This window comes from Falco cherrug, chromosome Z, assembly GCF_023634085.1.
Source record: "Falco cherrug isolate bFalChe1 chromosome Z, bFalChe1.pri, whole genome shotgun sequence".
Taxonomy (NCBI): Eukaryota; Metazoa; Chordata; class Aves; order Falconiformes; family Falconidae; genus Falco; species Falco cherrug.
Window position 1 is genome coordinate 81,459,529 of NC_073720.1, and position 23,463 is coordinate 81,482,991.

Below are 23,463 nucleotides of genomic sequence, written 5' to 3' on the forward strand. Positions count from 1 at the left end.
TTATTTCAGTATCATTGTTCAAAGCCTCTGTAACAGATTTGAAAAAGTAAGTTAAGAAGAATTAGCTGCTGTATTTTAAATCCAAGGTTGGATTTAATTGGAACTTCCTAGCCATTAACCTGATTCTAAACATGAAAACAGGGAAAACTATAGTGGCTTGGCAGATCACCCCAGGTGTTTCTTCATCAGCATCCTAAGCAACACTATCCAGGCCACATCCCTCACAGGCAAGCGCAGACACTTATGGCCATGCAGAATATTCCTCTTACTGCCTTTATCTCTGTTGTTGTGGGTCTCATACAGCAGAAGCAGTTGGATGTTTATCCCTTAATTAATACAGAATCTATCTAATACAACTGCAGATATCCTCAATACTTATACCAGCACCCAAAACCGGTCTAATGGCATAAAAATGTAAACCTGTGTGGTGTCTGATGGCAATTCAGGTAGATTTCCTGGATTTCCTATTTCTGATTTCCACAGGTAGATTGCATGATACAAAACAAGACTTTGCTCATTTTCACTGCATTTTCAACTAACATCCTTGTCACCTGTTGTGGGTGTGATTCACCTTCTGCATGCAGCTTGTTTTATGTGAATGTGTCATGCAATATCTTATTTGACTTCTTTTTAAAAAAGAGCATTCTTGCCTTTTTAGTAGCTCTTCAGACAGGGCACATTTTAAATATTTATTTCCATTACCTTCACTGCTTTTCTTTTTACTCTTCCCTTGCAATATGGTGACAATATATCTAACAGACTATTCCAAGTGAGGGAATGATCTGTTTTTAACAGTTGGCACAGTACTCTCAGTACAGAGAATCTTTTGCTGTCCTACTTGCAATATTTTCTTGGCTTCTTTTTTTTTTTTTTTGCCTGTGTGGATGCCTGCATTTTGATCAGAACCTGGGTATGTAACAAACACTTTGAGACATCCTTGAGTTGTTTCCAGTGTCTTTGTCTACATATCCTGATACCAATTTCCACCTGGCTTTGACTTCTGCAGACACAAACTTTCTTAGTTGTTTCTGCAGATTATTGCAGTCTTCCTCGTCTTGATTAACCTGAATTCCTTTTTATTACTTGCAGGCCTTCTCAGGCTTCTCTTGATCATTAGGAAATGTATTACATCAATTATTGCACAGGGCTTAAAACATTTAACTGTTATACTTTGCTAAAATAAAAATCTGTGTATTTCTACTTCTCCTTTCTGCCTTTCCATTTATAAAGAACCAATCTCATCTATTTCAGGACTTTGGTTTTTCACATTAAAATATCTTCTTTTTCCTTAAGAGAAAATAGTGATGGATTTTGTCAAAAGCTTATGTCATATTGATATTTCTGGTTCATCCATCCCATTGATAAAACTTTAGTATATGTGTGGTAGGTTGTAGCATTGTGAATTTTTTTTTCTTGTAGAACCTATATAATACTTTTATGATCTATGTGCCTTTGATGTGGCATTAGATGGCATGCAGTGGGGTTACAACAGAAAGCTATACAGGCAGAAAAGTTGCAGTACTTTGGAAAGTACAAGAAGTGGGGAACCTATAAAAAATAGCTTTGTAACCCCGTACCTGCATGGTAATGAGCGAAGTAACTTATGAAAAAATAAGTAGTTTATAGATAATGTTATATAAGTATTAAACATGTGTATATCAAGTGATTCTACATTGAAGCAAGCCACTTGTCTGAATTCCTTTTTCCTTGCAGCATAGCTACAGACACTGATTTTTAAATGCACTGAGGATTTTTTAACTATGTTGAAAAAGTCATCCAGAAAAAAATCTGAAGTGGAAGTCTTGCAAGTAGAAAGGTGATTCAGAAGTACATGGCAAAAAGCCTTGTTGATACCCTGGTGGCATCACCGTGACATTGCTTCAAGAGCTTTGTGATTCCGTCTATGGATGGATTACACGTGAGTTGGAGACCTGTAGCCATGTGACCTCCTTTCTGAGGATGTGACACTGGATATCATAGCACAACGTTTAAGGGCCTTTGTCTCCCTCCAATGATCAACATGATGATGATGATATTGCAATGCCAGCAGTGACTGTCTCCCATCAACACCCAAAACCCACACATGGCATGCACCAATGTCATTTCCAACATGACCTCGCGGCTGTTTTGCATAGTGCTAACCTGCACTTGGTCTGCCAAGACTGGCTCAAATGCTGCTTCCAAACAGAACCAAGTGCGCAATATTTTAAAATAACCGGTATGTGTATTTTAAAAGGGATCACTCACCACTATGTATCAGATGACCTTATTATATAGATTTTACTGACCAGCAGGCCCACCTTTCACATGAATGTCTTTTTACTGTCTTATACTCACAAAACCTAGGTTCATCTGCTCTGACATGAGTGAAACACTATGAGCAGAAATCGGTCAGCAGTTTTAGTTTTGTGTTCACTAACTACCATATAGTGCAAAAATATTCACAGCTAATAAGCCTTACTTTTTATATAAAGAAGTGGTTAAGTTGATCACCTAAGGAGCCTGTTTCAAAGGCCATGGATTAATCAAACTATTTTAGTATAACAAATACCTTTGTTGAATTTTTTGCTTCATCTTCATCACAGGTAAGTAATTCTGTGCTTTTACAGCATTACCCAGGTCCTCTCTTGAGGTTTTGTGAACTGTAATGTTCTAAAACATATGTAAGTCCCCTTGCCATTATTTGATTTCCTTCAATTTAGCTGTCAGCCACAGAATATTTTCTTAGTAAAACTAATCAACTGAGATTGTTGGCCAGTTTACTCAATAAATATTTAAATGCACATTTTGAACACGATTCTGGCAGGAACTATGACATAGTTTTATGTTACTCACTAATTTATTACTAAATAAATATACATATTACATATCCTCTATAGGCATTGTGTATGTGTGCCTGTCTGTTGCTTGCTTTGGGAGCTATCGTAATGGTGAAGGTATTGGAAGTTTAGGAGAGTAATTTCCAAGAATACTGCCCTGCTTACCTCATCCCTCAATCTATTTTTAACTACAGGAGAAGTCAAGGAAATTAGCCAAATCCTTGGTGACTCCAAAAATGAAACTCCGGTGTGTGCTACCAATAGTTCTGCAGGAGGCTAATGCCGTAACTGGCATAGAACGCAATTTCTAGTAAAATTAAAATTATGTATAATATATATTTGGTTAAACTATGCTTTTTTTTCTAATGAGATGAGGAAATAGTTTTTTTGCTTAGGCTTTTCATTTGCCTCTGAAAATAAGCTTTGGCTTTAAAGAACTTTCATTTTTATAAGTGTGATCCTAGATATTACTTCTACACCATTTATCCAGCACTTCTTTTTACTCAATTATTCAGCAACATTAAGTGAAACAGCATTTAGTTTACCATGCTTTCTACAGTACTGTTTTCTGAATCAGAAATTATTTATAGTCACCAAATAAAATTAAAATTATGTGTACCAAGACTAATTAATTATATTTACTGCAGACAGTAAATATTCTTGCATATAATGGTTATATTATAACTGTAAAAAAAAAGATGAGTTTAAAGAGCAAGTATACAAAGGATATATTTAATAAATCAGGCACACGGGGCTTACAAACTTGCTATTTGAAGTGGACAAAATGCAGAAAAGGTTTTGACTGCAAAGAAAGCCTATCTCCCCCTCCATCCATCCATCTAAGGTATTTTAAGGTGTTATCATTTTGGCATCTACATCTCAGTTAGTGATAAGAGCTATAGAATGAGCTCCCTTTTTCCATTACAGCTTGCTGCTAATGGCAGGGATGAGTTTATTTAGCAACAATAAGCATAATGTTGTAAGTGTCCACTCCACAAAGTTCTTCCTTGTACCAACGCCTGCACACGTGTCACATTTTTAGACCCTTAGTTGGGGCATTCATTAAAACTTCTCTGCATGCAGATGCAGTGCTCAATCCCTGCCTTATAGTTTTGGGTAATCACCAAATTCAAGTGGCAGCCACGTGGCTAAATGTATTGCTTCATGAAGAGGTTTCATCAGGCATCTGAAACATATTTGACATTAGGCCTATTGAGAAATCCTTTTAGTTAGCAGGATGGGTTGAACTGTGGCTTTCTCGCAGGTTTGTGTGTTTAATTAGCTGGCAGAACAGAGGAAAGAGTGGGTGCTGAAAGCGGAGGAGGGCTTGCAAAAGAAAGTCATGTGGAAGCATGGTGCAACTCTGAAGGTGTCAAACACTATTAATAAATATATTTTTTTTAAAAAAAAGGAGGAACAAAAAAAAAAATACCCACCTAATTTTCCCCTGCATGAGAGACACCTACTTGGCTTTTCACCTGGCTTTTATGCAGCACGAATTATTTGAAAAAAATAGCAGACAATGAAATACACAGCAGACAATTTACATCAGTATGCTCAGCTTCAAGAAAGTGTCTTTATTTGAGCTACAGCTACAGATTCATCAGGAAAAGAAACTGCATCATTTAAAATGTCAGCTGCTCCTCCTCCTGCAGCTTGCTGGTTATGGGTTCAAATGTTATGAGTCAGGCTGGATAATAACACCACTGAAACCGGGTGAAATGTTCCTAGCAAAGTGTGGCTACTTCTGAGCAAAACACATTCACATAATTGAAACAATTGTGCTAAACGATGACTTCATCACCATTTCATATACACATGTAAATATAGGATTGTGTAAAAACAGAAAATGAAGAGGGTTTGGGTTTTTTTTTTATTGCTGCTCATTTTTATTTTGAAGTGCTTTAGTTATAATGCACATGGCAGCGATTTTGATTTTCCTGAGGGTAGAGAGCACTGCTAGAAGCCATTTGGCCTCATTTTCATACAAGAAATAGCCATATTAGACTGCTATATTACTCCTTGCTGGCCCTATTACTCTTTGCCCAGTTGGAATAAAACTCTGACAACAGTAGGAAGCAACAACCCATACAGTCAGACAAATGTAGTAGAGGAACTGAATTAGTTCTCACTTGTCTTTGAAGCCGAGCTGTGAAAATAATTGTTTTCTAGCCCAAGGCAGCACCTTTTCTTTAAGCAACTTTAGATTCTGGGTTGACCCAAAGTGACATTTCAGGATTTTCTGTAGAGACATCTTGGCATCAGTCTGTCTAAAATCTCCTTTTAAAACTTTTAAAATATTTTTGCCTGTTTTCAGAAATAACATTTCATCATGAGGGATTGAAATAACTAAGATTTCAGAAGGGTTTGGGGAAGGGGGAAATCAACTAAAACAAATATTTAAGTTGTTTTTTTTTTTCCCTTCCAACTTTAACCATTATGTGATTTGGTGATATTACAATCATTTCCATCCTTCCAAACCCACGTGGTTTTTACTCACAACAGCTCACCTGCCCACAAAAAAGTCAGCATGTAAAACCCTTTCATGAAGTTCCATCCTCAATTTTAGGAGGGCAGTGACCTCAGTCTAGAAATTTGTGCTGAAGTACCCTGGCAGGCACGGCTTCATTGGGAAGGCATGGGGCCAGCTCTTCTACGCGTTGGGTATATCGAGTTTGTGACAGAAGATATGCCAAAAGGTTTATTGATTTTTAGATGGACAACTGATTCTGTGCCCTGATGCACACCGATTCATAATCCTCTATAGATTTTTCAGTTTTCTTACATTAGACATACTTCTTAGTCGAAACTCAGCAGTCTTGGATGCGTGCTATCGATGGCTATTCACCACAGGCACATAGAATCTGATTTTGCTAAACTCAAACTTCATAAGCATTTAGGTGTTATTTCTCTTTAGTCACAAGTACTCATTTCAGTGAGCACCAGTGCTGTAGCAGAAATAAGAGATATTGCTGGGAGTTTACCTGCTGCCCACATTGCAATAAAAACAATAGTCCAATACAGACCAATATAGCCCAACAAAAAACCATACTGGGCATTATTTCTGTTGTATTTTAAATCATCTGTCCATCTTGCACCCTGAGCACTCCAAGAGCTGGTGCATGACCACCTCTAACCTCTCCACATCCTGTGCTTTAATTTTTGGCAGCCACTGGTTGAACGGATCCATTTTATCCAGCAATTACTGTGAGCCAACCAGCTCGCACACCTTTGCGCCTGGGTCTGGGGGTGCAGCCCTTGGTACAGGTCATAAAGGCAGGATTTTGGCAGCTATACTCCTACTGCAAAATATTTCCATCTCCACATCTATCTACTGTGGAAGATGTGCCTGCTGTATCGAGCACGAGCTATGAGATTTTGGTCTCTTTTGATCATACCGTGTATGTGGTTCATTTGTTTTCATTCCTTAATTGAGGTGCTTACCCATCACTTACGTAAATAAATTGTTTTAATCAGCTCCACATCTCTTCCATGTGTCATCATTTCTCTGGTGAATTATTATGATATACTCAGGCACAAATCTGAATGTCCACATTAATGAATGGTCAAACACAAGAAATTATTATTTATATATATACAAACAAAAGAAAAAAAATAGTTTAAAGGTTTTGAAAAGGAAAGGTATTTTTAAAGGAAAAAAACCCTCCCCTTTCTCCAATGTGTTTTCTTTGTCCAGAAATTATTTTGGAAATATGAGGCTGTAGTGTTTTTTGAAAGAACCTACCGCAGTGCTTTTGGATTCTGACCATGTTTGATACATTGTAAGAACAGACTTTCTTTCTGATTATTCCTTATCCTCTCCTCCTGTTTCTTATTTTTTCATGGGACAAAATTAAGAAAGAGAAAGCAAACCGTAGGTGGTTGATATTAGCCATGTAACTTAACACACTGCCGGGAGGTTTTCTGCAAACAGAAAAAATGAGAGATTGAACAGATGGAACTTTGCTAAAAAAGACAGGAGGAACAGGAAAAAACCCAAAAAATATCTTTTCAAAACTGTGAGTTTGAAATTGCTGTATTTTAGATTTGATTTAAACCAATTCCTTGTTTAATGTTCATCCACCCTAAAAATGGCATTACGTTTTTCGTCAGCTGAGAGTTTACACAGTTTCTTTCGAATCTTATTTTGAGTTCACAGTGATACAGCATTGCATTACTTCTGATAATCAAACATGCCAATACACTTCAACAATTTTTAAAAGGAAATTTGTTAACGATTTTGTCCCTCTATGTGTTTGTGCCTGAAAGCCTATGTTTTAAAAGCTGATTTTTAGGATACTTTCCATGATCTTCATCCGGTTGCTAGGTCTCTGAGTAGTCCCCTGCATCCTCAGAGTGCCCACAGAATTCACTTAGGACAGGATGCAAAAACAGATTTTTCCCTGGATTTTTCACCCCAAAGTAATAAACTGTTGCATTTTACATCTGCTCCCATTTTCCTCCCATTTCTCTTCTCTCCTTGCATCATGTATTGCACATGAAAGACAGGTAAACTGCACATTACACAAGTTACATTATTTGCTTTTTTTGCCCTCTTTTCTTTCTCATTCTGAAGTCTTGTGTCTGAACCTCAGACAATATGAACTGCCTCGTCAAGGATATCTTAACATTGACCTGACTGGGAAAGGACATTTTGTGTAAGAAGTCAGAAAGGGTCGGGTATGGAATTACGCCGATGAATTAACACATTGAGACAGTTGTTTGCAGTGATAATGCATTGCTGTGGTGAAGCTGCCACCAGCTGGAGCCACTTTTAACACCGGTGCTAAGAAAATTATCAAGGCAAGATTGGCAGGAACAATAGAAAAGGATAGGTGTGGAAGAAAATAAATGGACAGAAGAATAAAATGACACTAATTAGCTAAGAAATTAAGTACTTTTACAACCACGTTTCACAGCCTCAGAGAAATAAGAGCTTGAATTTAGCAAAGAATAAATACATGCAAAAAGAAAAAAATAAATCAGATAGGCTGATCACCGAAGTAAATGTCATCAAGGCTCTACTGTATTTTGAAATCTCTGAATTAAGTTAATACACACTTGCATGACATACTCCGTACTTGCCCATAAAACAGTGGCAGAAAAGGCTTCAGGTCTGCAGGGGGTGCAGCGCTCTGTCATTTGTAGTTATCATTTAAGCAGCGTGTATGTTGGTAGCCACTGTAAATAGAAAATCTACAGACAGAGCAACTGTGTTCAATAGCAGCCATGCTGTAATACTGCCTTGAAATATTATATGCCTGAAATCCTGGTCTTTTGCTGAGAATCAAACATAAGGTCTCACACAAACTTTATTTCAAAGGCTTTGGATGTGGGATAAGGAGTAGCCTTTACATGTCACTGTTACAAACGTTTATCACACAGCAAGACATGGGGGAAAAAAGCACAGCAGGAGTTGCTCTTTTTTTCTTCTCCCAAACAGAAATGATAAGGTCCATCATTTTTGTGGTTAGCAATTATAAGCTGGCCACCTACAAGCTGAACAGGATGTGAAACCCGTAGTTATGCTGCTTGTTTTCTGTCAAAAAATAGGCTTCTTTGAAGTGATCTTCCCTGTTATATCAAAATTTAACCAGGTATTAATTAACCTAAGGAGGAACCAAGCTAAATCTGGTAAACTTTTTTGTCTCTTAGATGTCCTTCACCATGCGACACCCAGATAACTCTTGTACCACAACAGCATAAGGACTGTTGTACAGTCCATGTCCATGATGTCGCATGTACATCCTATTGTTCCCTTTTAATTCACATTTAAATGATCGTTTTTCCTCTGGGCACGCATCTATGATTTTAAACCTAATAATTTTAAATTACCAAGTCAGTATGATAGCTTTAATTTTCAGGTGGTATTTTAGTAATCAACAGCAGATCCTTTTTGTTGCAAGGAAATAGGTGGGAAATGTTTTCAGAATGTAAAAGAGTACCCTGTGAGGCATATCCTGTAAATGTACTTAGAGACAGACAAGCTAAGGAAGGGAAAAAAATAGATGAGAAGATTTTTTCTTCCACCACTTAAACATGATATAGAGAGAAGGACAATCAGAAAAAGTAGCAACCTTGCGCGTGAGTGGGCACGTGGCTTATTGAGAGCTAGAAAGGTGCAGTATGGTCCCATGTACAGCATCGCAGTGGGACTCCTACCAAAACAGTCATTTTAGCATGCTTGCCTCTCCAGTTTACCAGATCAGACCTCAATAATGCCTGCTTCAAGAAGAAGGTCTTGTTTCACCTTCAAAACTGGTGTCACCATCAGTCAGGCCTGGAAATAGTGAGTAATAGCAATGTACCAGCCCTCCTTCCACTGCTGGTGTGCCATAACTGGTATCTCTCTTACTGGAAAAGAAAAAAAAAATATTTTCAAGTGGCCAGGATTGAGTTTGCTGAGAGACAGCGTTTGTGCAGCAAGGGTTGGGAGTAGCTGCACAGGGTAGCTGGTTTTTCTTTTGATAGAAGGAAGTTGTACTTTTCTATATGTCAGTGGGCTGCTTTTTTAAGTACAGATACTGCTATCCGAAGCTTTGAGCAGGAGTTTCTTTAATATTTTTTATTGATGCAGAAAAACTACATCAAAACTGGTGATGGAATGAGCCACTCACCCCACCAAGCAAAGCATTCCCTGCTGTTACAGCTGACTATCAGCACGTGTCATTACCAGACAACTTCGTTCAACTTGGAGGTATTATGCTATTTCTGCTTTTCTGTCCAGTCTTGTTCTGCTTTAATAAACCCTGGCCAGAGTTAGTTCTTAACTTTTCTCTTTTAAGATACCGACTTTGGCTTCACAGACCTGGGTGGGCTGACACTGAAGGACTGCAGGATTTCAACAGGAATAAAAGATGCCACCACCTGGGAAAACCATACCCTGCAAATGTATTTCTCCATTGGTTTACTGCAATTTTAAACCAAAAAAGACACCCCGTGCTCGACGTACTGTCTCTGTAAACTTACATGTTAAAACCACTACTGTGCATCTGACTTGTGTGTATTTAGTATATCAGCTCTGCCCGACACCAGTAATTTTACAGGCATTCAGTCCGCGGTTACAGTTAATTTAAAAGCTATTCCTTGACTAATTTTTCGTGGGTTTCTATCTTGACATTGGAGATATTGAATATTTTGCTGTAACTTCCAGATACAATAGTGATGGTTTAACTGTGGAAACAGAGATGTAGACAATCATACATACAAGCAAGCTAAACATATAGGTATAGTACTTAGAAGCAATATAGGACATGTTACAGATATTTTTTTAATTCTCCTGCATTCAAATAATCAGTCACCAATAGTTTTATGGAATTTCTACAAAGGGAATATATTGTAAGTTAATGATATTAAATGACTCCTCCCAAGATATTGAACAAGTCTACACTTTCCTTACATTATCATACATTAGTAACAATCCTAAGTAATTGTAATGTAAGAAAATTGAGTTCCTTGACTGCAACAACCATCTATTCAGCAAAGAAGAGTAGCTGATAAATGCTTTGTTGTCACCAGTATTCATGGAAAGGGGACTTGAAGAGATTTAGAGGGGGAGTAAAAAAATAAGAAATGTGAAAAACATTAATGCAGTGCTAGAGATGAAAATTGAACAGACACTTTTGAATGTGTGTTTATAGAAGTGTAATCAACTTCGTATCGTTTCTTTAATAGAGAAAATTAAATGCACAAATTATGCTGATAGGATGGTATAGCTCAGAATTTAAACACAGGAGTTGGAAATTGAAGTTACACTTCCCGCTGCAACTGAATATGGGCTCTTCAGGCTGCACTGACTGAAAGAGTAAGCAAGAGAGTTGTCACGTCTGAAGAGGCATACATTCATCATGTAGGCTTTGTCCCTCGAATGTACCAAAGTTAAATTTGATCTCAAGGGTTTAGTATTTTGTATCTTTTACTTTAGCTTAAGTTTAGCATTCAATTATCTAAGGAATGTTAAAGAAGCCTCCCTTCTGAAGCTGAATAAGATAAGCTGATTTTTTTTGTACTTTGGGTTACTCTAATTGAATTCCAGTGTGTTGTGCAGGAGCGCAGGCATCAGCAATACCATCTCCTGCAAGGACTCTGGTGCTAGAAAAATGTCTGATAAACCTGGTAATTGATCCAGAGCTATAGGAAGGTAAGGTGTGAATCCATAACGTTTGCTCAATTGAACAACTGAGCTTATTTCAAAGAAAAACCCCTTCTGGCTCCTAGGATAGCAACTGCACGTATGTGCTGGGTGGGTGTCTCCTCCGTGGAGGGGCTGGCAACCTAAACACTGATGGGGGGATGCCAGGGTGCCAGAGGTGTGTTTTAGGAAGGCAAGATGAGTGTCTGTCTCCCTGGAAAGTGGAAAGGGAAAGGAAGGAGAGGAGCTCAACCACGGGCATTGGGATAACTAACACTGTGAGATGTTTGGGCCTCGCCGAGAGCACATCATGCTCTAAATGGCTCTCTGGAGAGACCTATCTTCCTCCATGGAGCAGACAGAGAGCTTAAAAATCCCCTCAACCTGTAAAAACATGTTAAGAATACCCCTAACAATTCATACCTTCACCAAATCACCTCTGATGAAAGCTGTTCGATTAAACTTTCAACAGTAAACAATGCATATATATGTGTGTACATATGTAGGTCTGCACGTATGTCCCTCTGTAGATAGACCTAAATACGGGGATGATTGTGTAAAGCAGTTCTTACTAGCTAGAAACTCTGTAATAAAGTAATGGAAGCCAGCTTTAAAAATTGATATGAATTCTGTGAATGCCATTAAAACATTAGTGGGTATATTTAAGATCTAGAAACATACTTCCTATTTTGATAGCCTGTATTTTACAGTAACTTGAAATACATATTTAAACAACTTAAATACCTGAACTCATGAGCTTTTTCCATCATTTCATGTTAGCTGAAGCAGCATCACGACCTAATTGATAAATTCTTCTATTAAATAAAAAATTATATTATGGTAACGTAATAGGGCATGACAGTTCATAGTTTTGGATAATTACACCACAGTCTCCAGCCTACTCTAGCCCCAGATGACCTGAGAACACTAAGACTTAAACACTATTAAAGCATTAAAATGAATGCTCGACATCAAAATAGTGCTTCCGTTACATTATTTCTACCCTAAAGGAGTGGCAAATTATTTAAAAGAGGAGGTTAAAAATCCAAATGACTCAGCTTAGGAAGTTTCAAATGCAGCCTCTTCCTTAGAGCTAGACTATTTTAGTTTTTTTGGTTTTGAAGGACATTGTTAAAATGCAATACAAGGGGAAAAAATTACAGATTACTGAAAGTACCTCCTATGTTAAAAACTATAATTGTTGACAACTTGTAGAAGATAGATGGAAATACAGCAATATGATGTAGTTTGCCATCGAGTAGTTTGCAATCATATTCCTGTCCATACTATATATTGTTTTCTGTAACAGTTTGAAGAATTACTACAGCTTTATACCTAGAGAGCGGAGAATATAAACCAGGAAAAATCTTGTAACATCCTGAGCCATCAGATGATGTTTTCATATAGCTCTTTAAGGAAGACAGACTTTTCAAAGCAGTTGCTGATGGTTGAATTACCAGATTCCCTTACAACCAAAAAAATGATGTTAGATATTCTTCCTGGCAGCACAGATCTGCCTAGAAATGGGTAATCATTAGTATAAAACTAGCATGTAACATTTGTGCTTGAAGAGTCAAATCAAACGAAAATACAATTAGCCATAGATTTCAGCCAGTTAATTATTCATCCTAGGCAGCATATAAAAATTTGAAGCTCGGTAACTGGCAAGCTGTATTTGTAAAACCTGTTCAAGATATTGTACTTTCAAGCTTAGCTGTGATTTTTACAACATGACTTGCAATAATATGGTTCAAATCTCATGCCTTTGTCATATACGGATTTTGCCATCATCAAATTTGCAATTAACAAATTGTGTAAAAAACCCCCAACCCAACAAACAACAAAACAGCTGTAAAACTTGGTACTTGGTTTGCAATTTAAATAGCAATTAACCTTTGTAAATGTTGGACACAAGAATGTGTAGTTAGCTTAATAGGGGAGGAATCTAATAAGATTTTATTAATGCTTTAGATTAATACAGGTTACAGTATGAAATCACAGGATAATCCTGCTGGACTTGGCACAGAGAAGGCAAACAAATGGAAAATATTAAACAGCACCAAGGCAGCTATTAGGATAAGGATAATGTAAATCAATCAAAAATAAATATGGACATAAACATATATAATTAATATAATATAATATAATTAATTACTTTCTTTCTATCTTTTTCAAAAGCATAATTCTTCGATTATTCTGTGCCAGTTTACTTTTCTTTTTCCAGGATTTTCTTCAGATGCTTTTACAGTCCTAGTGACATGTACCAAATTTTCAGCAATAAAAGCTGTTTTATTTTCCATGTGCATAGTATAACACATTATTTTTAATCCTCTAGTTTTCTTTTACAGCTATCAAAGCAATTTTTAACTCTGAACAATGGATTCAGAAATTCTATAACAGTTTCAGCTACTCTAGAAATAAATGTTTGGTTACCAAAAGAGGCTTTTCATACGGAACAGTGCAACTTCCTCAAATAAGACTATTAATAACAATCAGGAAAACTGCATTCCTTTGATAGTGGTGGATATTATCATTAATATTTAGATCATTATGATCTCGTTGATAATTTGATTCTTCAGTCAAAATTAATTGAAAAGCAGAATTTTTACACAGTTTATTGAATTTAGGAATCACCTATTACATAGAACAGTGATGTTGTTTAAAAATGGATTGTTTTTGTCATTATTCCATTTAAACAATGTCCTTGATTCAGGGATATTCTGCCTGTGACAAGGAACACCTGTAGACTCCTGGTAGGAAAAAAGGAGATTAAATACCATGCAGAATATTTAAAGAAAATAAATTCTTCAGAGGCTGGCCCAAGATTCTCTGTTACCAGAAGGAATATACCTGTAGGATTAAACGTGTTCTTATATATGTTTCATCGTTTCCTGCCATGGCCTGAACTGCGCTATGCTTCAACTATAAATAAATCATTGACAGTTAATTAGCACACAGTCCTATTAAAGAGATCTCCTCAAAAGCAGGCAGATTCAAGCTATACCAAGATGACTGCCACAAAGAAATTTTTTTTTCATCAAATGGGTGAAATGACAGGCAACTAATAAAAGTAGCCTAAAATAAAATATGATTTTCAAAAACAGTGGGTTTTTCGTTGCTTTCCAGAAGCAGCCTTTACCAAACGGTTTCATTGGTTCCATTCACACGCTTTGTTCAAAACCAGCCTTGTAATTATTAAGGGCATCCTGAAGTCAGTGGCAGTTGCGATAATTGCTCAGAACAGTGAGAAAAAAATCAAAATGAAAAAACCCAAGAGTCTTAAATTTAACACTGTTTGTGGTATTTCTTGTGACAGTCTGAAAGATGAATCACTAGTACTGCAGGGACAGCTACTGGCTATCTGTGATTGACAAAGCTGGTATAATTGTATGACTTTCTTGTATAATGGTTTAAACAAAACTAAATAGTGTTGTTAGCATTTAAAAAAAAAGAAAAAAGAAAAAAAAAACCCAACCAACAACCAAAACCTGCACAGCAAAAGGATGGAAGAGCTTAGCTCTGTTCAGTGCCCATTGATGAAAGCACTGTTCTCTGAACCATGCTGCTATTGTTGGTTTTAGTTTAGCACCCTCTCAATCAATATCTAACAGGGCATGTTTTAATAAGATTTTATAATCTCAAAAAATGGGGGGAGGGCAGTTGTGGTATTGTCATTCATCAAAGGGGGCCTTTCAGGTTTCTTTGCTTTCACCTGCTGGGACCCATTTGGTCTCTTTCAAAGAGAATGCAATGACGAAATGAATGAGAAATGCTAGAATAAGAGTCCCTTATTCTACCCAATAGTATAATCAATGAGTACTTGTAATCCCTATTGTACTTCACAGAGGTAGTTGTAAGACAATTAAATCTTGCTTCTCAGGCAAATTATTTTGGTAGTTAACCTGAAACAGCCAACAATATTATAGAGAATGAATGCATATGAAGCAATGATGTAATGGGATCCTGCTTAGCTAGAAAACCCTGGTGCTTTAGTTTTTTTGGTTTTGGTTGTGGTTTTTTTGTTTGGTTTTGGTTTTGGTTTTTGGTAGCCTGGAACTACAGCACATGTGAGTTATAATTGCAGAAAAATACTCGAAAAAAGCGGAAAAGATTTTAAATTCCTCAAAGGAGCGAAATGGGTGAATAATCTATATATAGGCCCTTTTATTTTTATCACCGTCTAAGTTCTAAATGGTGGCTTAATAAACAGCAAACATTTACATAGTTAACATCATCTTGATGTGACAACCAATTTAGCCTTAATTTCATTTGCAGCGGCTAAATTCAATTCTAGCCTTTTTCCTCCTTACTGAATTGCTTGCATGTCAAAAGAGAGCTTGTACTATTTTGAAGAGACATGCTTTCATTCTGTACTCTGCCTTATTTGTCCACCTTCTACTACACAGACGTTATTCTCTGGAAAGCACTTATCTTCTGCATCATGTCAGTGTATGTGTTTTTCTCTTAAAAATTGCAGGTTTGCTATTAGACTCACTCTTGCATCATTTACATATTTCAGCAGAATTGTAAACATTTTGTGCTATAATTAGAGTACTCAACAAACCAGAAATGGTCAAATAAGTCTTGTTAAGCTGAAAACAGCACAAGCAGCAGATACCAGAGTCAGCAGATATATTTGCACCCCTACTTTTATATATAATAGATGAAGGGAAATAACTGCTATTTGCCATTTACATTATGACATGTTGCTAATTTAAGCATGTATACTTCTATTGTTTCAAGCAGCAATTGTACCAAAAGTTGCAATTAGACTGTCAGTTAGTTTTCACCTTTTTGTTCCAGATTTTAAAGGGGAAAAAGACAAAATTGAGCCCTGATGTCGTTTTGTACCCTCCTGTGGGCAAGTAACTCCATCATTTCCTTTTTTTGGATGTATGCATGTCTCTGGCAAAAGGGCTATGACACACTGACATGTGAGACGATGCTTTGCATTGGCCAAGGGACACTGCTCTTTCAGCAGGCAATCCACCTTATGAAAGTGATCAAATTTACAAATATGTTAAAAAATACTCATTTTTCTGCTAACTTCTTCTGTACAATTTTTTAGGAGGTGCTATCTGAAAGACCTTACAGAAATAGAGTGAGACTCTTAAAGCCCCTGAACCTCTCTGCACGAATGCCAGTGGAAAGATGCTATCCTTGCCAGCTTTCCAGGTTCCACACGACCATTTTGTGATAAATCCCAGGAATATGGTTTTGCGCTTTGAATCGTAAATGCCTCCAATCTTGTCTTAAAAGTAAAGCTCCATTGTCAAGGGAAGGCGACATCATGCATTTTAAAAATGTCGTGTGAAGGAGCTATTTTTCATAAATACTATCCTGCAAAGCAGAGCTGGGACAGGGATAAAAATATATGCAGCCATGTCTCAACTGAAAGGCACAAGTCAGTTTTGGGTAGAAAGCATCAAAATTTCTGATTGGTTTAGGCTAGATGTTATGCTGAGATTATTCAGCACTGAGTAGGAAAAAGTGTTGTGTGTGGGATATGGTGGAAAAGGGCATACAAGAAAAGAGTTGCTGTTTAGTAATGGTTTGGAGAAGGCAGAGGGAAACCATGATGATGATTCCCAGTGAGGAAGACCCTTGCCCATATTCACCTAACTGCTGCTTACTGCAATTTCTGCACCTAGATGTTATGAGCCAAAATACCCATCCAAAACACAAGCATGTGTTTAAGCCAAGCTGCCTTCCCTCACTGTGCATTAATTTGGCACCTATGTGGTGGCCTGATGGACTTGTCATTATCTTCCCCCTCACTCTTTCCTAAGTGTCCTGAGTGAAATCCCATCCTTTGGCACTGGAAGTTCAATTTGCCATTGGTACTAGCAGAAGCATGATTTGGTCTCCTGAATCCAACGACCAGTCCCAGGCTTGTCATGCCAGTAGACAACCAGCAGTAACACCACCAGTAACTGAAGTTTAACACAAAAAACAGTGTCTCTAGCTGGCAGTCATGGATTTCTGTATAGGAGAAGCTCATTCTACTTTTTTATACAACAGGGATCACTGCAGTGATATTTTATGCCTATGGTAGCCACATTTATTACTGTACATGTGTGTTTCTCATTCTAATATAGGGAGTATGAGAGATACCATGCAGAAGTCAAATGTCATTGCTTGGCATTATAACTGGTGTCAAACACTAGGGCTCCAGTTTTTAAGTCTCCTCCCAATGAAGAAGACTCTCTGATGATACCTGTAACAATAACTGGCCGCACATGGCCTCAGTGCTCAAAAGGCTCACCTTGCTCGCTCAGTACTGGCCATGGTGTGCTGGTGTGCAGGAGTACTTTGGACGGGGAGAGCAGCCAGCTGTACCCTCTGTGGCTTTTGCCACCAGCCACAGGTGAAACAGTTCCTCTAGTTTGTTCCTTTCTACCGCATTTTTGTGTTTGTTGAGTGCTTGCTCTGCCTTTTGAAGCAGTGATATTTTCCGTCTCGAGTTCCTCAGCCCTGGCTTAGGCGATGCGGTGGAGGAAGGGGTCTACCACCACAGCCCTGCCCTGACCCGCTTTGTAAATAAAGGCCTCACCAGTAATGATGGGACGTTTGTAGCTTTTATGGGGCCTCCGAACTCAGCTAGCTAACCAGCAATGGCAACACTGCTGAAGGCATCTCCTTCACCCTGATTGCCTGGCGTAAGAAATCCATCACAGGAAAAGTGACCAGAGTTGCCCTGCTCTTGTCTCTTTCAAAAAACCAAAAGCTTTTGAAAGTCAATTAGTGGCAGCCAGCTGTGTTGTCTTATTTTTTTGCCTGATGGCCAGGCTGAGCTTTGCTGGAGACCAGTAGCCCTGGGCAGCTTGCAAGATCGATGAGAATCCATAAAAGACATGTGAGAAGCTGCTGGGAGAAGACGCTTCAGGGAGCTGCGTGTTGTTTCTGAGGGTAGTGTTCGTGTGTTGAGTTCAGTGTCTGTGGTGGCACGAGACGAAGGGAGCGCAAGTGCCCCTGTGTATAGAAAACAGTTCAAAAGCATTAACTGCATCCCTTAATTTTCTTCTCTTCTTTATTTGGTGTTAAGCATATGAGATACTGTATTTGAAACAGCTGTGATGCTACCGTGAAATCCGTTTTTTCTTCATCAGGACACACTCATGTCTGTTTTAATAGCTGGGTTTCAACAGAGCTGCCTTCAGCCACATTTGACCCATGGTGGCTGGCTGGTAGCTAGCTGAATACTTCTTACTGGACTTTTATGCTATTTTGTTTTTAATGGATTTTGAGATGTTTGAAAGTAATTGAAACAGTCTATAACACTTTTCCTATATTTCAAAATCATAAAAAATGTAGGAGATTTTCCTTTCCTATTAAAAAAGCAGCATTTTGTTCTGGATTTTTTTTTTTCTTGGGGATGGGCAGAGGAAAGTAATCATTTTTCTGTGGACTCGCACTGTCAAGAAGAGAAGTTCAGGGATTAATACAACGCACTGATATCCAGCGCAGTAGCATTTGATACATGCACTTGGTAGTACAGAGTTAATTTTCAGCAGTAATTCAGCAAGATAAGCTAACCGAGATGAAATCGCAAGGCCACACAAAAAACCCAAAGGAAGAGAAAAACACCAGCCACCAGCCCTTATTTATGGCAGTGTGTCTGTTGTGCAAAAGTAGGAGGGAAAGTTTGTAGCCAGAAGAGAGTTATTTCAAATAAACAAGGTATTTTTACATCATTTACATCAAAATACAAGGTATTTTACCAAAACACCAGCTAATGCAGTCAGAAGCCCTTGCAGATCTCGTGCTACTTGTGCCCAGGTGCAACAGACGGATTCCTGTATTTCACAGCCCTACCTTTAATCATCAGCTCAGCCAGAGCCTCTGCTCTTTGTACTTGTCCCTGGCTGTTCCCACAGCGGTGGGGTCAGACGAGAGGGATGGATACGACTGCTCTATAGCCTTACCAGGGAGCACTAACATCTGCCAAAGTCATAACATCAAAGTTATTACGAGCCACGCCAACTGTGGCTTTTAAGATGATTTTGAAACCGCTTTACTTCAAAAATTTAAAGAGAAGTTTGCCATTTTTAATTGCATTTATTGGCTCAAGTTTACGTGCGCCGGTGCTGACAAAGCTTGCTCAAAGCTGTCTCAGATGAAGAGCCTGCGCTGCCCGGGTCCTTCGCAGGGAGCAGCTGCCTTGCTGGCGGTGCCCTACCTGCCCGACCCGCTGCTGCTGCCTGCGTGCCTCTGTGGGAACAGGCACTGCGTTTTTGTGCAGGGAACGACCTGAGAGTCAGAGGAACGGGTCTGCCATAATTCCTGCCACCTGCTTCTTCATAGCTGGCTTATTGCAGGGGGTTTCCACGGCAGACTAACGCTACCTGCCTTGCCGGGACGTGTGGTTAAACCTCACTAAACTGCTGCTTGGGAATCGCTGGTGGATGTGGAAAGCTATAGATCACGTTTATATTTGTGGAAAAGTCTTAGCTGATTCAAGAGCATCTGATGAGTTGTCATCACAGGTTTATTTCAAACTTATTTTTGTTCAGTCTGTTTTGGGAGAGGATGCTTTATCTGACAAAATTCAACCTCAAATTCTTTCCTTTGGCAAATTCTATGCAAGAAGCCACATGTGCAATAAATTCTTCCAGACTGGGGCCAGGTTCCTAATATACTTCAAAGGAACTGCACCCGCTCACACTTATTGTGCCTTAGAACTTTACACCATAGATCACACATTTGTGATACCAGCCACGTCACCATATAGAACTTCTGGCCCTTTCAAGAACACAACTGGGCTGAACCTGACTCAGATCTGCAAGGCATTTTGTAAGATTCATTACATTGCTTGCAGTAATAGGGAATTCTAAATTGTAAGATACTAAAAAACAAACAAAAAAACCCAACCACAATCATGATGACCAAGGAAGATTGTTGGTTCAGTAGAAAAGTGTAAACACAGAGAGTCTTTATAATGCAGAAAAAAATATTTAGAAAACAGTTTCCAGGTCTGAGTTGCACAGTAGCAAGACTCATCTCAAGGTTTCTCGTGGCTGTGTTGTTTTGCCTATGACTTAGACATAAATGCCAAATTCTAGCTCTGTTACAAGATGTGGCATTTTTATTTAAAATGTGTTTGAAAGGAAAGATCCTTCCCAAAACCCTAAGAGGTATATTGAATAACCGCATTATCATCGAAACCATGCAAAAATTGTCCAGTTTCAGAATCTGCTGTGCCAGGCGCAACAGAAGTTTTACACAGGCAATGAAAATCTCAACTTTGTCTCTAGCCAGGTTAGAGGTGTCTGGCTTTTGAATTCTTCTTTTTGTTGGAACCATATGAAATTATCAATTTAGCAATTTCAAACGTTTCAACTTGGCCTGAGAAAGAAAATAAAATTTTAGCTTGAGCCCAAGGCAAAAAAAATTCTGTGTTGTACATAGCTTTAGAAAACAGAGGTAAGTTTAAAAATCTTTGTAGAATATATGGACTTGGATAATTACAAATCAGAAGCTAGGAAATCTATTATATCTGTATAAATATAACTGTATCAATAGCATATGAAACAAATCATGCTGCTCAGCTTCCTATTGTGAAATACCTTTTATGAGAATATGTAATTTTTCCACAAGAGGTTTTTGTTTCTTAAAATATACTCCAAACTACAACAGATCTGTCACTCATGCACTGCTGAGCACAGAGGCTTAATTTTACCTATTTTTGCTGTTATATTAAATCAAGCTGGTTATCCAAAAGATCAAAAAGGCTTTTAAGATGGAAATTTTCTGATGGAGAAAATTATGGTGCACGCTGGAGTATGGTAATTTTTGCGTACATGAAAGGCGCAGGTAGCGTCAAAAAGCTTAATAGGTGTGTTGCAAAAGTAAGAGTCAGTGGGCCAAATTTATAACTGGCGCAGCAGCCTCACTGGAATCAATAGATCTGCACCAGGGAAAACGATGGGGTGGTTGTAAATTCTCATGTGAAAAAACACAAAGCCAAACCAAACAAAAATCAAAACAAACAAATAAACAAAAAAAACCACAAAAAAACCCACCAAAAAAACCAACACAACAAAAAAAATCATCACCACAGAGAGTGAGAGAAGAAAAAAAAAAAAAACAAACCAAAACCAAACCAACAACCGAAAAACTTGGTTTTTTCCCCCGAGAAGACAGCACCCCTGGCGGGCCGGCACCCGCGGGCTGCGCGGCGCTGCGCGGTGCTCGCCTGCCATCTAGCGGCTGCCGGCGGCATCCCGGCGGCTCCGAGCGGGCTGGGCCTCCGGGTGGGTCATTAAGGGAAAAAAAAAAAAAAAAAAAGGAAAGATGTAAAAAAAAAAAAAGGGAAAGCTGTAATGTTCTACTAAAGCGCAGGCAAATCCCTGGGAATCTCTACCGTTCTGAGAAAGAGACGCCAGATTTTACAGCAGGAAGGGGGGATGCGCGACCCAGGGCACACCTCGTCTTGGTGGGTCATAGTTATTGCTGATAACCAACACCCGATTGCGGTGCTTACCGATAACTAACAATTTCAGCCTGGTTTGATGCCATACACACTTTAAACTAAATACGCTGCACTTAATTCTGGAGTAGATACGTAATGCTGCACAGCCCAAGTATTTGTTTGTGAACCAGGATAATTATGAGTCAAATATATGCTCCCCGCCCCTTCACCCTGAAAACAGAAGATTCAGAGCCAGCTGGCACCAATGCTTTTCCAACACATTTTTTATTTTGTTTCCACCACCACCATCTTCACGTGTTAGCACAGGAATTTATGGGCCAGACTGAATTGCAAATCTCCCTGTCAGCTGTGTATTTCAGCCTTCAATCGGTAACAAAAGAACATCCTCCCTCCGTACATAATTGAGAGGAATTGGTTGGTATCACAGAATGATGTGGAATAATTAACTTTACAGCCCATTTGTGATTCTAAGGTATTGTTTCTGGATGCCCAGAGGTATTTATTTTTTTCCCTTCTCTTAGCTCCACCACTTTCTCCTTTAGCCTCATCCTGCTCTGCCAGAGCTCCCACTCTGACATAACTTGGGACCTGTATTTTACCACACGTCTCTGAGCTAGTAAATCATCTTTCCCTTCCCTTTGCCACGCACGTACACCATTTCTAGATCTTCTTACATCACCTTTATTGTCTAATATTTGCAATTTTTTCTGTCTTACACCATTATGAAAGGCTGTTGCAGGTGGTGGTGAGGACTTTACACACACAATTAATTATTATTATAAAGCAAACGTGTGGATCAACTATCACATTCCTCAAACACCATAGCAAGGAAATCCAGGTACTACTGTTATCTGTTAAATAAGCAACATAATAAAGGTTGTATGTGACCCCTGCTGTAAAACGTCAAAGTCAGCCCAAACCTCCATCTTCAAGTTTCTCAAGCAGTCTCAGTTGCAATACTGAGGCAAGCAGCACAGTCTTTTTTTCTGTCAGGTGTGTTCAAAACAGCAACAAGGAGATGACAGAACATTGCAGGGCCAAGTTGAAGAACAGAAGGAAGTATTTTATTGTACCATCTGCACTGGAATAATTCCCCAACAAATAGCTGACTAAAATATCTCCAGATTAATTCTTTAGCCTGGAAACCTTTGTACCACCTTCCTTCATAAAGTAATGTAATGTTTCTTTTTTTTTTTCTTTCTTTTTTTTTTTTTCTTTCTTTTTTTTTTAAATTTTTTAAGTTGCTTCATGTGGCACTGGTTTTGCTCCTTTTTGGATTTCTACGGAGTCACAAGACAATCTGGATGTTTAGTCTGGAGCACAAATGTAAAACCTAGGTATGTTGAATAAGATTTTTTTGCATCAAGTCAGAAAGGATGCAAACACTGGTACTTTTATATCAAAATTATGTGTTGTATTTTGAACATCATGCCAGATGGAAGAGAATCCTACCATTGTTTTGCACATTTCCTCACATGAAACAGAGAAAAATTCATAATTGTTCTATATAATCCAGATACCTACATGATTCATTATCAAAAACTAGAAAACTGTGTCTGATACTATTGTGCTCTTATTCTACTATTGATTTGAGTAGACTTTATTCCTCAAAGAAATAAAAAAAATGTTTGGTTAAAGTCTGTGCAGCTCTCCTTAAATAAAATTCCTGTTCCGAAGCTTGGTTTTCTACATTGTAGGTCCTTTGCCTTCAGTATTCTTCCTAAGGCTTTAGCTGCTCCAAGATTTTTTTCTTTTGAAGACCAAAACCTAAAGGGTTACTCCTATGAACATTGTTACCTTAGGTTTATACAATAAGGTCTCCATTGTGTAGCTTGCTGTCTTCTGCTTTTCTGATTTTCACATACACTCCCTGCATCTCCTGGTGCTCCACAGCACCTTTTTTTTCATTCCCTGCTTCTTCTTTTTCAGTTTCTTGTCAAAAGAAACAAAAACCCCTTTTCATCCCCACTGGAGTAACTGCTTTCCCATCGCGGGTCCCTCACTTTGCGTCTGGGCTGCCTTCCACCCTGCAGCACACAACGCCAGACAAGCTCTTCATTCACTTAGTGGTTCAGAGCAGC